The sequence below is a fragment of the Thunnus maccoyii genome, chromosome 23, assembly GCF_910596095.1.
Source record: "Thunnus maccoyii chromosome 23, fThuMac1.1, whole genome shotgun sequence".
NCBI classification, from domain to species: domain Eukaryota; kingdom Metazoa; phylum Chordata; class Actinopteri; order Scombriformes; family Scombridae; genus Thunnus; species Thunnus maccoyii.
Genome location: NC_056555.1, coordinates 8,691,429 through 8,708,013, shown reverse-complemented (window position 1 = coordinate 8,708,013; position 16,585 = coordinate 8,691,429). Strand labels below are relative to the sequence as shown.

Here is a 16,585-nt window from a genome sequence, read left to right as displayed (position 1 = left end):
CATGAATGGCCTAATAGGACCCAAGTATCCATTACACTGACACTAGATCCTGTCTTTCTCTCTGCCTCTGTTGCTAGTTGCCCCCTTCCCTCACTCATCCTGCATGGCTCTTTTTCACAAGTTAGTATTTTTCTGTTTCAGCTCACATTTTATCTGTGGTAAAATGTTAAGATTTTAACGCCAAAGCAGTTTATGAAAGCTACGAATTGAATTTAAATGCTTACAAAGATAAAAACAAACATAAAATGGTAAAAGTAATATTTCAAACATCAATTGAATTTGACAGTTTATTTTTTTCTTGTCTTCTCTCATTCCTGACTTTCTGTTTCTCTCTCCAGCCTTTCTTTTCTCCGTCTCATTCCAACTCTCTCTCTCTACTTTTCTCAGTCTTTCTCTCTGAGGAGGTGTCGGATTACAGTTATTGTTGGTGCTGGTTACTGATAAATAGGGTGCCTAGTTACCAGACGACGCACGATTGGTTCTTTTCAACAAAGCAGGGTAAAAAATGGAGAGGGGGTGAAGGGGGGTTGGAAAGGGGTCGCCCAGGGAAACCATGAGACTTGTGTCAATTTAAATAGAGACTCGGGCAAATTGTTGAGACATTTGTGTGTGTGGGTGTGTGTGTGTGTGTGTTCAAGTGTGGCAATGTGTTGTTTTCGTGGTCGCCGCAAGGACAAAGCTCGGGAGACACTGACCCCTCCGACACCCCTGAATACCCCACCGACGCCTGCTGAATGCCCGCTGAATACCCGCTGAATACCCCCACCCTGCCTCAGCCCCTGCTGGCAGTAATGTGGCATTTTGCCAAACTCCACCCCCTAAGAAAGACATGGGCCGCCCACATACAGGGACAGTTATAATAGTCTCATGCTGAAGACTCTTAAGCTGTTCTGCTTTATGTTGTCTTCTAAACAGTATCTGTATGTTTTCCATTTGCAGTTTAGAACTTAAAAACTTAAATAAATAACATGAAGCCAACTGTAAGAAATCCGTACATGTGTACTATAATTTAAGCAAGATACTGACAACACTCAAATATTTTTCAGTAAATGTTAACTATTAATGTGACAATATTTAGGAAAGTATTACTGGTGTAAATAAACTGTTAATACATTGACTGAATGCTCTCTTTTATTTCATGTTAGAACTTAATTTCCTTGACTCACTTATGTTATGGCAATGCTATTATAATTCATTCATATATTTTCATTCACTTTGATGCCAGAGCACTGACACTACATACAACTCAATCAGTTTTATATCTTGTATTTAATAAAAGTGGACATGATGAAATATGGGTCAAACTGGTGAAAGATAATAAATATCAGAGAGAAAAATGTAAATGTAGAGTTTGTTCATTCATCTTTTTCTGTTTTCTTTTGTTATTTCACCTCAATACAAATTGCATATGACAAATCTTATTTGTTTTTTTTTCTTGTGCCGTGATGAGAAGTACACATATTAGCATTAGGAGGAATAAATAGGGGTCTTAAAAGTAATTTCCTATTAAGGGAATTACTGGGCTTATTAAATGGAAAGAAATTCTTTGATCATTTTTTTCTAGAGTATTGTCAAGCAATCATTAGTAATGTGGATATTTTTTTGATTAGTTTTAACTAAGGGCTGTGCTTTTTGTTATTGTTATTATTACTATTACCTGTTGTTGTTAATGTATGTTATTAGCAACATAGTTACATTAATTATTATCATTATTACTATCATTATTGATTTGTGTACTCTACATATAGAGATATATTTCTCTCTCTCTCCTCCTCCTCTTCACTGTTATCTTTACTTATGTGTTTAATTTATTAATTAACTCATTTATTTATTTATTTATTTAATATTTATTTTATTTATTTACTTTTACCTTGGGGTTGTGGAGTGGCACCTTTGGACCACTCAGCAGTCTCCACAAAACAAACCACAAAACACTTCCTACTCTGTCCTGACAGAGCTGGCTCATGCTGGACGGTTTGGGAGGATTATTTTTACTTCCCTCTTATTCCCCTATCTTAACTGATTTTTAATTGAATAACCTCATCCTTTAATCTTCCTTCTTGCTTCTGTTTTTTTTTTCTTTTTTACTGTAGATGCACACACACACACACACACACAAACAAAAACACATGTGCCCTGAAAAACTGATTCTAGCAGCAGTAACTGGCTGACATAATTATAATATTATCAAAATTATTAGTATAGTGATTCTGTACTATTTTTATTTGTTTTGCTTGTATTTTTATGTTTATGCACTCTCCACCAACAAAAAAATGTGGAAATGATCGAGGCTTTAATTGTTCAATTTACTCAGTGTGTAATAAGTGAAGAGTGAAGTTTTAATTTATATTTTCACATATTCTTTTAGGTGTTCCACTTTTCCATTATTCAGTAGTGATGTTACTATTCTGAGGGAAATCAGACATATCCTACACTTTTTTGTTTAACTAACCCTCCAGCAAGAGGCAGGTCTGCTAGTTACAAGGTTAACCACTGGATGAAAAGAATAACTGCTATTCCACACTTTATGTCTGCTGTCAAGCCACCGAGGGGGAAAAAAAAAATCAAGGAATACGGTGACTTTTTACAAAAACAGCAAAAGCTATAATTGTAGTTTTCATTCCTAATTAGCCAAGTTAAAACTCCCCAACTACCTCACCCTCTATTCTCCTGTTGAGTATTCAAGGCCTGGAGGCTTTCTTTCAGACCTGCTGTCAACTTCAGGAAGTCTAGAGAAACCCTATAAATTGCTTATGTAGTAGCCGGATGTTTCAGACTGTCAGAGGAAGAGTGAAGGCTAACAATTATCAGAAGATGGCACGTAAAATGCTGAGCAGCCATTGGGGATTGTCCCAGTCTGATAGCAAGTTTTTTTCACTGTGGTGCCCTTTAACAAAGTAGAGCTTACTTTGTTTAATGAGACTACACAGTTTATCAAAAAAAATGACACCAGTATATTACTGTTTCTGTGTTTACATGTTTTTAATTTTTTTATCATATGAAATTTACCTCTTCACCTCTAAATTGAGCCTGGAGATAAGGGTCTGTACAGCCAAGCTAGCGGCTCTGTGAGGCTTAAGGCACGGTGGTGCTTTGAGCTAAATGCTGACATCAACATGCTATCATGCTCATAATGGTAATGCTAACATGCTGATGTTTAGCAGGTATGGTATTTGCTATGATCACAATTGTAGTTTGTTGTGTTAGCATGAAAATATTTGCTAATTAGCACTAAACACAAAGTACAGTTAAAGCTAATGGGGATGTCAGTATTTGTGGGTATTTGGACATAAACTGATATACTGGACAAATAGAACTTTTGACCTGATGATGGGGCTAGAAGAAATGTTAAAAGATTCATTCGATGGGGAAAATTTCATGTCATATGATAGTTCCTGAGATATTTTCCTTGAAAGCACAAAAGTGAACCTCATTGTGGCACTATAGGTGAAGTCAGGGGATCACCAAAGTCGGTAGGATTCATCCTCTGAGGACCACGGGTGTCTCTACAAAATTCCAAGCCAAATCATTGAATATTTGTTGAGGTATTTCAATATACAGCCATGCTGCTAGCATAGCAAAAAGTACTCTCATTAAGCTCAGGAACATTAATGGATAGTACCAGTCAAAACTTTGGACACACCTTCTTATTCACTTGAATGGGAAAGTCTTTCCAAAGGTTTGTTGGTACTGTATCCACATCATTAGTGTGTGTTTCATTTTTTAGGAGGCAAAGAATGCATTCCAAATGTTTGGCCGATTGCCCTGTCTGACACACAGTATTAAAACATCTATATATATGTCAGCTGTCTGGATGTAGTCGGCCAGTTGGTCTCTCAGGCAAACATTTGTTCAATCAATGAGTCATTCATGAATCTATTCAGTCATTAGTCAGCTGGGCGGCCAGTCAGGCAGTCAGATTCATGGATTCATTCATGCATTCAGTTAGTCAGCAAGCAAGCCAGCAGATTGAAACAGCGTTGATGCAGACGCAGATGTCTGAGCGCTGGCTGGACTCAGCCAGGCTCCGCAGCCCACCTGGAGTTGCTGTCTGCCAGCTGACCTCTTGATGTTTCTATCCTCCCCTGGCCATGTGCCGTCCCCGTCTCAGCCCAGATCAAGATTGTGGATGATAGTTGGCTCAGGTGCTTTTCACATCGACACACACACAACAGAATCTGGGCTCCACATGTGTTTTTTGTGTCTGGGTATTTTCTAGGCCCTTACTGAGTTTAACTGGTTAGGGTCTTCATCATGTTAATCTCCATGGATCCCAGTAATGCCCTAACATATGTATGTGTCTGCTAGACAGAAACCAAGTGCAAAAGTGAAATAGGGAGTATTTCATAACCAGAAAGAATTAATGGCCAGCACACAAAGTGGAATTCATACCTTCAATGCATCATCTATAATGGCACCACTAAAAGCTTTTGAACAGTGCCCGCAAGATCCCCTTTACAAGACTATTCTCTTTGGAAGCAATAAGTAAATGTGAGTTGTGGTGGGGGTTGAGGAGGTAAAGCAGTGGGGAGAAAACAAAGCGGTACGGTTGAGTGGAGGGGAATAATTCCTTCTCACCGGGAGATTCTTTGAAGTCAGAAAAAGAGGGAATGTGAGGGTAAAAAAAAGACACCCCCACCTCTTCCCTTCCTTCCTTTCTTCCCTCCTCCCTATCTCTCACTTTACCTCACTTTACTCCCTTTTCCTCTCACGATTCATCTATCTCCCTTGTTTCAGCTCTTATCATATCCAGTATTTCCATCCCTTCAACCTGTATCTTTCTCCTCCTCCTCCTCCCCCTCCTCCTCCTCTTGTGTTGACTTCTTTCCTTCTCTCTGTCTCCCCTCCTCCTCCTCTCCTCCAAAGGGTCAGTTAAATGTCATTGTATTGTGCTTGGTGACATGGCTGACAAGAATGGTGTGTGATAATGAGTCAGCTTCAGGAAAGGAGAGGAGGGAGGCAGTGAGACGGATCAGTTTCTGTCAACTTACCAGTTTCTCTCTAGTGAATTTCCCTACCTCTCTGTTTGTCAGTTTCTACAGAAGGTCCTGTAGCTTCCTTAATGAAAAGAAACACTTTCATATTATTATTTCTGTTTTAGTGGAGTTTGCTAGAATTGCCAACGATAAACAAGACAGATTAACCCGTACTTTGCATTCTAAGTTGTTACTGACTGAAACGTGGCACATTGACAAGAACTTTGTAGATATCCTATATGAGTTGTGTTACTACCATGCTTGAACAAAGAAAATTTAAACTTCATCTACAGCAAATCGGAGATAAGTCATAGTGGTCACTAGAGATTACATGGCAGTGAAATTTTCTCCCAAAGAGTTTTCTCCTTGCTAATCCCACCTCGTCCAGATCCTATCCCTTTCACTTCCAATCCTGTTTTCGTCAAGAGTTACTGCTTTTATTGCAAGTATATTGGTTTGGACAGGCCATTAAAGAGCTGAGCACATGTTCATTTTGGTACATCAAACACAGGGTTTGTGTGGGAACCAATTACTCAGTGATTTCTCCAAGCTATACACTGCAGAAACACTATAGTAGTGAGCGATCCAAAAAAAAGTCATGTTGGAAAGCCATATTTTTAAAAAAAAAACATAACTTTCCATCACAATGTGACAGAAATATGTCACCACTAACAGTACATTACCACATTGTGTTTTGCTTGGGTGGTCCCACTAGTCCACTTCAACTTTGACAAATGAAAGCATTCCTCACTGAAATCAAGGTAGCAATTACTGTCAACAGAATAGCAGAATAGCTAATAACATCTCTAGCTTATTATTGCAACGAAGGCAGCATGATTTAAAGCAGCTTTGGTCATCTTTACATATAAAACCAAACAATTAACTTAACATATTTAATACATATTAACTAGTTTTCTAGTTTAAGTTTCTGTCTCTTTAGTACATAATTTGTCTGTTCTTTCATCTGTTCTGCGGGTTATCAGACACCTAGATGAACATATTTAGTCAGTGTGTTCCAGCATCTTCAAAACTACAGATTACAAAAGCTGCATGGTTTGTAGGAAACAGGGCAATTCTTGTCACCTTAAATTACTTTCTCTTTCTCTTATCCTGCTACTCCATCCCTCCTCTCGATAAAGGGGGATTTATGATGGTGGGGAAACGGTAAATTATGACTTCAGTTCAACTTGCAGGTACATGCCCTGACATCATACAGTTATTCAGTCGACCCCCAGAGAGACAAATTTTAATAGACCCATGAATTACTGTCTGAGCCCTTCACCTCAATCAATCACAAACACAGAATATATCTACTCTTCAGAAAAAAATGAAGGTTATTGAAGTTTGGGGTCGTGTTATGACATGTTTTGATGCTTTGGAAGAGGAGAGGGGAATGGATTGCAAGAAAAAGAGATAACGCGTGGGATAATTATGGTAAGACTTTGGACCACAAGCTCCACGAAAGGCTCTGTATGTGTGTGTATGTGTATGCAAGTATGTGAAAACTCTTTACAGGATGAGGAGGATTGGATTCTTGCATTAGGCACCTCAGTTATTTTTACGAGGCAATTTTCACACTTGTATGTATGCGTTTCTGTGTGTATTTTAAGATCTTTCGCCAAATGCTCAACACACACCATATGCATGTACACAAGCATGATTGCACACGCACACACTTACAGGCAGCTTTCATGTGAATTAAAAAGATGTTTCTTGGTTTTGCTTGCAGGTGAAGTCATTCCTGTGGTGGAGGCTGGAATGTGGGGACTATTATGTAGTCTGTGAAAGACATCCAAAGCATGACTTCTAGTAAAGCATAAATGAGTGTGTGTGAGTGTATGTGAGAGAGAGAGAGTGTGTGTGTTCACTATTGATCCTGCATCTCTACCAGTTAACCAGATGTGGTTTAATCCAGGTGGGAGGTCTATAGCTTTCCAGACAAAAGCTGGGGACTGTCTTTTGTAGAAAAGTGTGTGTGGTTTTGTGTGTGTGTAGATTCAGCAAGTATGGGTGTGTATGTCAATGAGCAAATGTTTGTGCTCTGCTATCATCCACAATATTTACAACAGAGCTGTTATGTACTGTTTGCACAGTACTGCCCCATCACTGCCTTTAGCTTTAAAAGATGAAGCTATACCTGCAATCTGCTCAGATGTCACATATTTAGCCAGGGATGGTTTTAAGGTTTTATAGCTTGTATTATAAAGTTTATACTGTCGATATCTAACTATGGTAAATACTTCTAAGATTTATTTTTTGGCTTCTCAGCTAAATTATTATTAAGTTGAACAATTTAAGCATCATTGTGAAGCATCACAGAATTCAATCCAAAAGTTACTAAGATGACAGTCTGCACCAAAGTTGTAGGCCAACCAACTGACTGACATTGCCATCCCTAGACCTAGTCTGCTAATAATCAACATAAAAAATATGCACTGATTTACTTTTTACAAAGTTATATAGGAATCAGATTTGTGTATAAATGAATATGCAGGTCTTCCTCTCTGTTGATTTACAGTATTTCTCTCAAACTATTTTCAGATTGTTACAAGTAAGAAGTAGAATAAGGACTTTTCTTTAAAGAGAAAAGGTGTTTCTAATAAATGTATTTTGTGACTATGTGGAAAGTGAGTCATTACGGCACCAAGAGAAAACAGAGATGAATAAGAATCTACAGTCAGTGGTGTAAACATGTGCAACTGACATGCACAATCAGCATAACAAGGCAATATGTGGATTATGGACATCACAAGATGTGTAAAACAACCATAGATGGGAACAGAAAGGGAAATACCAATGGAGGATAAAAAGTGTAAAAAAGAGTAATAGCGTGCAATAGAAGACAACTCCGCTTACGCAATGCCAGAGGTATGCCTGTGTTTGATGCCTGCCCACGGCTGCTGTCATCGCTTTAGTAATAATAGGCCACTTCCATTTTATCAGCCCTGTAGACTTGTGGACCCAAGAGACTGAGTGACTACAGAGAGCAGGTACAGATGGATGGGAATACAAGGCTGACTGTGTTTAAGTATATGTGGATGTGTGTGTGTGTGTGTGTGTGGTATGATCATCCCAGCTGTAAACTAAGTTCCCCCTGAAGCCAAACCACAACAACCACAGCTCACCTCTCTTATTTTATGGATACTGTATTACAAGACTGACAGACCTTGACTCATATCAGTGTGTCCTCGGTGCATTCAGTATTCAGCATGTAGAGGAAAGACACACCATAAACATATAGATGGTCCTTGTGTGTGTAGAATATGTGTGGAAGGGTGTACAAGGGGAAACTGGGAAGGGGAGGAGATGCTAAAGTCTAAGTTTGTTTCAAGATGCCCTCCCTCACCTTGAGACACACCTTGGAGAGTAAATACAAGCATAAAATATGGTCACACTACAGTACAAGCAACACAAATACAAGTCACAGGAAATCTATTCATTTAAAGAGCTGGGGAGCCTTGGCCTAATTGTGTGAACGCTCAGCATGCTGTCCAATGGAGAAAACAACATGTTTACAGTCATGTAACTTGACAAAATGAAAGATGAATAACTTGGTTACAGCTACCAAGCTCTACATGTCTACTGAAATACAATGGGAACGTTCTGGATAAAAACTTCCTTGCCAAGAGTTAGAAGAGAAGATGCCACTCTCATGTCTGAACGCCAAATATGAAGCAACAGCCAGACAGTTAGCTTAGCATAAAGACTGGAAGCAGGGAGGAACAGTTAACCTCCTGTAAAACCAGAATTTGTCATTTTTACACTTGAGTTGTTGTACAGATTTAACAAAACAAACCAGATAAAACATTTTAATAAGTAAGTTTTTGGCTCTAGGCTGACTTTGTTACTTTCAGACAGAGCCAGGCTAGCTGTTTCCCCCTCCTTAGCTAAGTTAAGTAGCTGTAGCTTCATATTTATCGTTTAGTGAGTGGTGTAACGATCTCATTTCGTCAAGAAAGGGAGTAAATGTATCTCCCAAAATGTTATTCCTTTAAAAGCAGTTGCAAATGAAGGGTTAGCTCAGATTTTTTTTTTTTTTTACCTACAAGCCTGAAATGAAATACACAAAAAATAAAAGCTTTTTCTTCAAAATCCTGCTCTCAGAACTGTCTTCAGAAATAAACAGATATCTCCTTATTCTTAATTTAAGACAAAACAGAAAACATGAATAGATTTCTAAAAAAATATCTTGAGCATGCCTATGGAGTGTCCATGTACAATATAAGTTAATGTTTATTTAGTGTATGAATATAATGTACAGTAGGCCAGATGCTCTTCTTTGTATATACATATTACAAGTTGCAGTCCTGTTCACATTCATGGAAAAGTAAAAGCAATCAAATACATTTTTCACATAGCCAGAATTTGTCCTCTGTATTTAACCTGCCTTAACTATTAGGAGCAGTGGCCAGCTATTCTCCAGCACCCTAGGAATGCATACATGTAGGTGTGTGTGTATGTGTAGTGCGTAGTGATTAATGTGCTCGAGCACAGCAGTGAGCAGCAATATGCCAGGCATGGAGAGCCAGCTGTCGGCCCAGACCCTCAGTAAGGAAACTGTAAGCACTGGACTCTGGAGCTGAACCAACTCATTCCTCACATCACACACATGGTTGAACTCGGAGGGGCTTCTGTTGGGGCCCGGAGTAGCGCAGCTTTACCCCCTACCAGTCCATAGCCCATATGTGGTGTCAGATGTATGGCTGAGGACTAAATACCGTCCCAAACACCAACCACCTGAGAACCCAGCCCCGTGCAAACATGAGGCACTCAGGATAAATGTCACATTCATGACTGGGGGTCTCATGCTCTCGAAAACCCTCCAAAGATGGAAGACTCCTGATCTTGAAAACCTCAGCACCAACAGCTCACACCACTAAGTCACAGACTTCACTGAAGGCTCGTGTATGACCCAACAAGACCAGCAAACAAGCTGAAAGAGGTGAAAACATTACTACAGCAAGAGATCTGTGATAATCCTGGAACTATTACACTTAATTCATTTTCAATACCAGTTATTATAAGATTACGTTATCTCACTAAACACACAAAATATATGAGGGAATGTCTATGGGTTATCAGTGTCACAAACCACTTGTGTCTCAAAGAAATGTGCTTAAAAGTACTCAACCAGAGCACTCAAAAAGGGGTTTCCATTGAAACTCTTAGGTCCCTATTGAAATGCCTTGTCCTGTGAGCCCATTATAACCTATGTGACTCTTGACAGGTTGAGACAATCACTTCACACCTCGAACACAAAGCTACTGGCTGGGGTAAGGTCTGGCTGTAGAAGGGCCATCAGCATTTAAAGACACACACTTAACATGTTAAAACTAAAGCTCCCTTTTCATGTTAAAGCAGCTAATGGTACTTCGGTAAGGATACTGTATGCCAACACACAGATAGATGAAAAGAGAATGCGAACAGGATTGTGGGCAGGAAGATGAAATGCAAACAAAGGCCTGAATCTTGAATGTTGGCTGTGAAGTTTTGTTTGTCTGAACGTTGGGCGTGGTCACTTCAGACTGGAACATGAAGTTTCCACCTGCCTTGGCTTCTCTACCTGTATCTGCTAGACAATTACTAAGAGAAAAAACATCCATGGACCTGAATTTCCTCATTCACTGGGACATAAGCCTGTAAATAATTATTCTGACGTGTAAATGATTAAGTTGGTCTAACCAATAATTGTTTTAGTAAGGTTAGAATTTAAGTCTATATTTCAAGCACATAGCAATTACATCACATGTAATGATGAATGATTAAAACTATTTTTCTATTACTTCATGCTCCTGTTTTGTATGAGGTAACAGTAAACAATCAATAAGTAGAAATATCACACAGCTAATGAGTCAATTGTGGCTACATAGTGATAATAACAGCACTGTTTGCACAGGCAAATAAACACACACACAAACACACACACACATGCACACACAAACGGAAGAGTTTTACTGAAGACCAGTAATAATTTAAGAGTTGTACTACATACTGACTCCTTCACATATCTTTATTGTCTCTCAGTTTTTAGATAAATCTTAGTTAATCTCAGTTAAGTTTCTGTCAACCATCTGCCTCTTCTTATTGAACAGGCTTACATTTCTCTCCATGTTTCTCAAGAAAGACTGACACTATCTGCGACACGCAGATGTTTAGACAGAGTGACAAACCAGATGACCCTTCGGTAAGACGAGATTCACTCAGATATGGTCTGTGTTTACTGTTGGTCAAAGGTCAACTGACCATAATCAGAGGTCATGACTTCTGTACCTGCACTGCCTCACCAGGCAATTTTGGACCTGACAGGAAGCAGACATCAAACTGATGCTTTACTTGCCTAAGGCTTGACTTAATTTTTTTTTTAAATGTCATTTTTGTCTATATTGTGACAGCTAAAAAAGTGACAAACAATACTAAACCTGCCCACAGCTACTGTATCAACTACACACTCACAGTTACTTTGGCCTAACCATTTTATTGCACTAAGTGGTGGAAGCAGTTCATCTACAAGCATTCAAGCCTTTTAATTAGTCTATTAAGAACTGATGGCTACATTATCGGCTCAGCTAAATCAAAGAGGGAATCAATTTGGGCAGTGTTTTAGAGGATCTTGTGTGGTGGTTCAGTAAAGAGGAATGCTCAGAAGCCTGCCAGTGTGCTATCAGGAGTGTCTGTGGACAGACAGTAAGAGCCATCAGTCTCTAACAGCTATTGGGGAGGGTTAGGAACTGGCATATGGCCTAGACCAACGTACGTACATGTAGAAGTACTGCTGGCCAACATCCCACTTTATTGTAGTACATCAGTTTTGATACTTTGCATAGAAGGAACACAAGGGAAGTCAGTGGAGGTCACCGAGTTTGCTCAATGGCACAGTGACATCTTCAGCTTAAGCTTTATTTTTATGTTTTTCCTTCTGGTCATAAAGTTTTCTCATTTCACATTTTATCACTGAGGAGACATCAGGGATGAGTAGGAGCTTATTCTTGGCATAAACCAGACACAAGGGCATTTTTTTGATAAACTTAGGTGCGTGCGCACACACACACACACACACACGCGCACACACACACACATACACACACACACACACAGACAAACAGCTCTTCACAGTAACCCTGGAGGTAATTTGATAAAGGGCTGCTGAAGGTAGACAGCAGCACGTATGTCATTTTCAAATATCACATGGGGTGAACGGAGACATAGAGAGGCATTGTGGCTCCTGGTTCTGCACCGTAAAAAAGGTGTCAGGAGAAATACTAAACATCTAATATAAGATAAATATAAGGAAGGCATCACTTCCACTTTTTCCTCCTCAATAACAACATACTCACTAACTTAATAACTATTAAAAAATAACATTAATTTGCAGGATCATTACCGACTCAGTTTCAGAGCTATGAGAGCAGTGATGTGACTGGGTACGAGAGTATTTATTAATCACCACACCTGTTGATCTATGTTCACCTTCACTCTGCCCTTTTGCACGTGGCACTGCTGCACATACTTGAACCAAAATAGCAGGTAAGCATGAAGATGTCAACGCAGTCCGTGCACCTAAGACCTACCACCTTGCGCTTGTCGATGCACTTGCGCAGTTAATAGGGCCCAAAGTATCTAAACACAGTTATGAAATGATCCGTCATGACAGCATCCAATTTCATATCAATGAGACAACACAACCAAACAAACTGGACACTTTAAACTGCGTTTTTAAGTTAGGTAAAAGCTGTTCCTGAAGGATAAAGTAGCCTCTACTTTGATACACGTGTAACTGAAGACATTTCGGGAGGGTGAGGCACTTTTTGTGTGCCGTATAAAAGGTGGAAGGGATCTTTGTGTGAAACTTGGCCTTAACACTCCAGGGGAAGAGGTCCGCAGCTGCTGTGTGATGTGAATAATGAGTGACAGAGAGCGAGTGAAAATGCATGCTTCTGTACAGTTACAAATGTGTTTTGCTGTGCATTTGTGCGAGTCACCCTATCCGAAATGTAAAAAGAAGAAGTCTCAGTTCAAAGGAGCATCTTGACACCCCCTATCAAAAGGCAGAGCAAACCCAATACACCTCGGAGCTCCCTTTATCTATAACTGTGTCTCTTGCTCTCTGTTAAAAGATGAGGCCTGGAGGGTTGGAGAAAACATACAAAGCTTCAATCCGCACGTCTTAGTCTGCTCCTTTGAAATGCTTACGGAGGCCTAAGCCGCTCCGCCTGTAGGAGCCAAGTGTGACCCAGGGTGTGGTGTACGCTTTGCCTGCTAACACTGTGATGCTGATCAACTACGTATGGGGTGATGGGCAGGCAGGATGCGTAAGGTTTGCATGTTTTCACAAATAAATGTTTGATATAAATGTGTGAGCATGCATATCTGCAATTTTCTCAGAGTGTGAACGCATGTTTTTTACCATTGAAACTTGACAAGAGAAAGGTGCTGTCAGAGCAGGACAGAAGCTGTTAGGAGGTTGTAAGGTGACACTCATGATGATAGCGGTTGTCAGTGACTGACACGCCAGGGAAAAAAGGAGGGTAAATCATCTAAATCAGTTTTTCCTCTCAGCTAAGGTTCAAAACATCACATGAGAGTAAACATCCCGGCCAAAGTGAAGTGCCTGTGAGCAAGATATTAAATCCAGTGGTGCTTGCCCCTTCCCGAGGGGAAAAAGTTATCCTTTCAGGGATCAACAGAGCTACAGAAGTACATTAATATTCAATAATATATTATGGTAGCATGTGTGAGGAGTCTATTTTGGTCTAAAAAAATAAACTAAAATTACCCTCAACCAAGAAAATCACCTGTAACTTCTGCACAATAGCGAGTTAAACGAAAGATAACATTTCGGGAAAGTCAAGTGCCGTCTGACAGCCATTAAGACAAAAAAAAAAGGGGGTGACGTTTTGAGAGCCAAGCGTGAATCAACAAGTTCCCACACAAGCTATTAACTGTCAAGATTACACCTGTCACCAGCTCCTTCTCTGGCTAAGGGGGAAATGACTAAAGCTGACACCTCTGTGAACACAATCTTGCACAAAGTCTTTCTGTGGAGTCCAACATCAACACTCAGAGGATCAGTATTAACGCCCTAATCAAGGGGTTTTTAAGGAAGGGCAATTACAGGAAGGTGTCAGTTTTCGGAAAAGTGGTGGTAGAAATGTTTTCATTGAACTTTGAAAGGTTTTCTACTCGACGTGTGTTTACACTTTTATTACTACACTTTTTTTCACTGTCATATAGTGTCTTTCCTTACATTAAGAGCAATAGTATGTTGGACAATTTTAGAATACCTACATGGATAGGATTTCTGCAGAAGGGCAGATTTTTTGTTTAGCTCTGGATTAAGCAACAGGACTTTAGCGTCAAGCAGATATTGGTCTATGCGTGCCAGTGAACTCAATCCATTTAAGCCATTTGAGATTTCATCCTAATACCTGCATTGTCAGTATCAATGCCAAGTCTTAATAGCTGTTAGGATTATAGCCCAATGCATTACATATGGGGGTGTTACACAGGGAGCAAGGGTCGCTAAGGCTAAGATATAAAGTTTCAGTGGGTGGCAGAAGGTACAGTGGATGCACATGCACACACAACCTGGAAAGTCTATGAACTTTCAAAATGTAGGTAGGGTTCAAATGAGCTTGAGTTTTATTTGTCGTCATTAACCCCCACCTTTTCTTTTCCAAACAGAATGTATCACTTCCTCTCATTTTTTCTACTCTTAAATCATAAAAAACTATAATTAGAAAGCCAATTTGTAGTTTATGATAGCCTTTATATAAAAAAAACTCAACAGCCAATCGCAGCCAATAACAAATCATAAGAGAAATTATACAAATGATAAATACAGACAAATAATTAAACAGTAAATAATTGCTGTGAGAATTGCTGAGAACCCCCCCCCCCCCCCCCCCCCCCCCCCCCCAAAAAAAAAAAAAACAGGTTGCCATGTGTGTGTTTAGAATTTTTCATGGTGGTGGTCTGGAACAGATTGGTGCTTCCAGATCTTTGTTCTTGTCTAATTTGTGGCTTTTAAGAAGAGTTTTAAAAGGTTCAGTAGCCTCAGCTCCTCAGGCAGATTGTTTCTCAGAGTTAAGGGTCCTAATGGAGAAAATTGGGCTTCCTCTGGTTTTCAGTCTAGACTGATGAACATTCTGGTAACCTCAGGGTAAAGTCTGGTTTCTAAGAGTTAAAAGGTCAATAATGTAACTGTCACCCTGAATTCTTGATACAGTACCAGTAAGATTCTAAAACTAGTGGCTTTTTTTTTTTTACACTGCAGCCGATAAAAGTCCAAATTTTTATTTTTCCCTTGCGTGTAATCTGATGTTTTGTAATTGTTGTAAACGAGCTCAAGTTAAAGAGAATCACAATCTAACAGCTCCCATCTGCACCTAAGTGGACACATCTGTATAAAATCTGACCTCACAGCATGCAACCAACACATGTATTTAAGTGGTCAAATCTAAATTTGTAACAAGTAAATCTCATGTCATTCGCCAGCGACAATGGAGAGAAAAGCAAAAGCAGAGAAACAGATGCGTTTGAACTAAGAAGATGCATGAAGCCCTGCGGTGTAAACGTTGCCAACCAACAAAAGAAGGCGGCTCTGACACTTGTCATTCACTCTGGCTACATACTGTGCATCTACACCCTCAGCAACCATCCACCATCCACCACCCCCACTTAACATTCCTCCAGCTGGTCATTGCGCAGCCTGACGCATGTAATGTCACACTTGTGGGCCGTTGGCGAGCCACGATGCTTCACCCTGCCTCCTCAGTGAGAGAGACAAAGAAGAGTATTGTGTCGTCTGAGTGAGAGATAATGAAATAGAAAGAGAGACTGAGAGAGGTGTGTCAGGTTACGATCACATACGACCCCTCCACCCCACCCCCAAAAAACCTGTTGGAGTTTGAGTGGTGAAATCACTGTCCTGCAGCATGTAAACGAGAGATAACCCCGCCTCTGTACGTATGTGTGTGTGTTTGAAAGAGAGGCGTGTCATCTATGTGTCGAAGTAGATGGAGGCTTTCCTCACTTAACAGCACTTACACACACAGACACAGTATATATATATTATATATATACATTAAAAGAAACACAATTAGACACACAAATTTGAAAAAAAAAAGAGAATCCCAGATAAGATCTCCCCCCAAATACCCCCCACCCCCATCTCTACCCCTGCATCTTTAACAACCTGAGCCCAAGGCATTGGTGTTTGCAAACAAACAACTTCTCTTTACAATCCCCACAGCAAACACACTTGCACGATGAGAAGACACCCCACTTTCTAGCTCAAAGTCCAGCCCGCCACAGAAACCACCGGGATGCTTAGAGAGAGATTTCCTGCTGGAATCAAAACACTCCTCTTAAGATAGCAGCACATGGATTAAGCACGTGGGAGGAAACATGCTTCCAGTAGCAAAAGGTGAACAGATTTGGCGGATTTAGACAACACCAAACAAACTGAGATAAAATTCATGCCAAGGAGGCTGCTCTTTCAACCAGTTAAGCGCAACAACTAGCATCTTGGGTTTAAAGAATCAAAAATGGGACCTCTCGTCTAGTATCTTTCAAGTCATTTTTTACTCATATTTCGGTAAAGGGAGCTG

The 16,585-nt window shown here is 39.9% G+C and overlaps 1 protein-coding gene across 4 annotated transcripts in view; it reads right to left on the bottom strand.

Annotated features, from left to right (window-relative positions):
- Positions 1-16,585, bottom strand: part of celsr1a (cadherin EGF LAG seven-pass G-type receptor 1a) — a 95,674-nt gene that overhangs the window by 68,655 nt on the left and 10,434 nt on the right. The window lies entirely within an intron of this gene.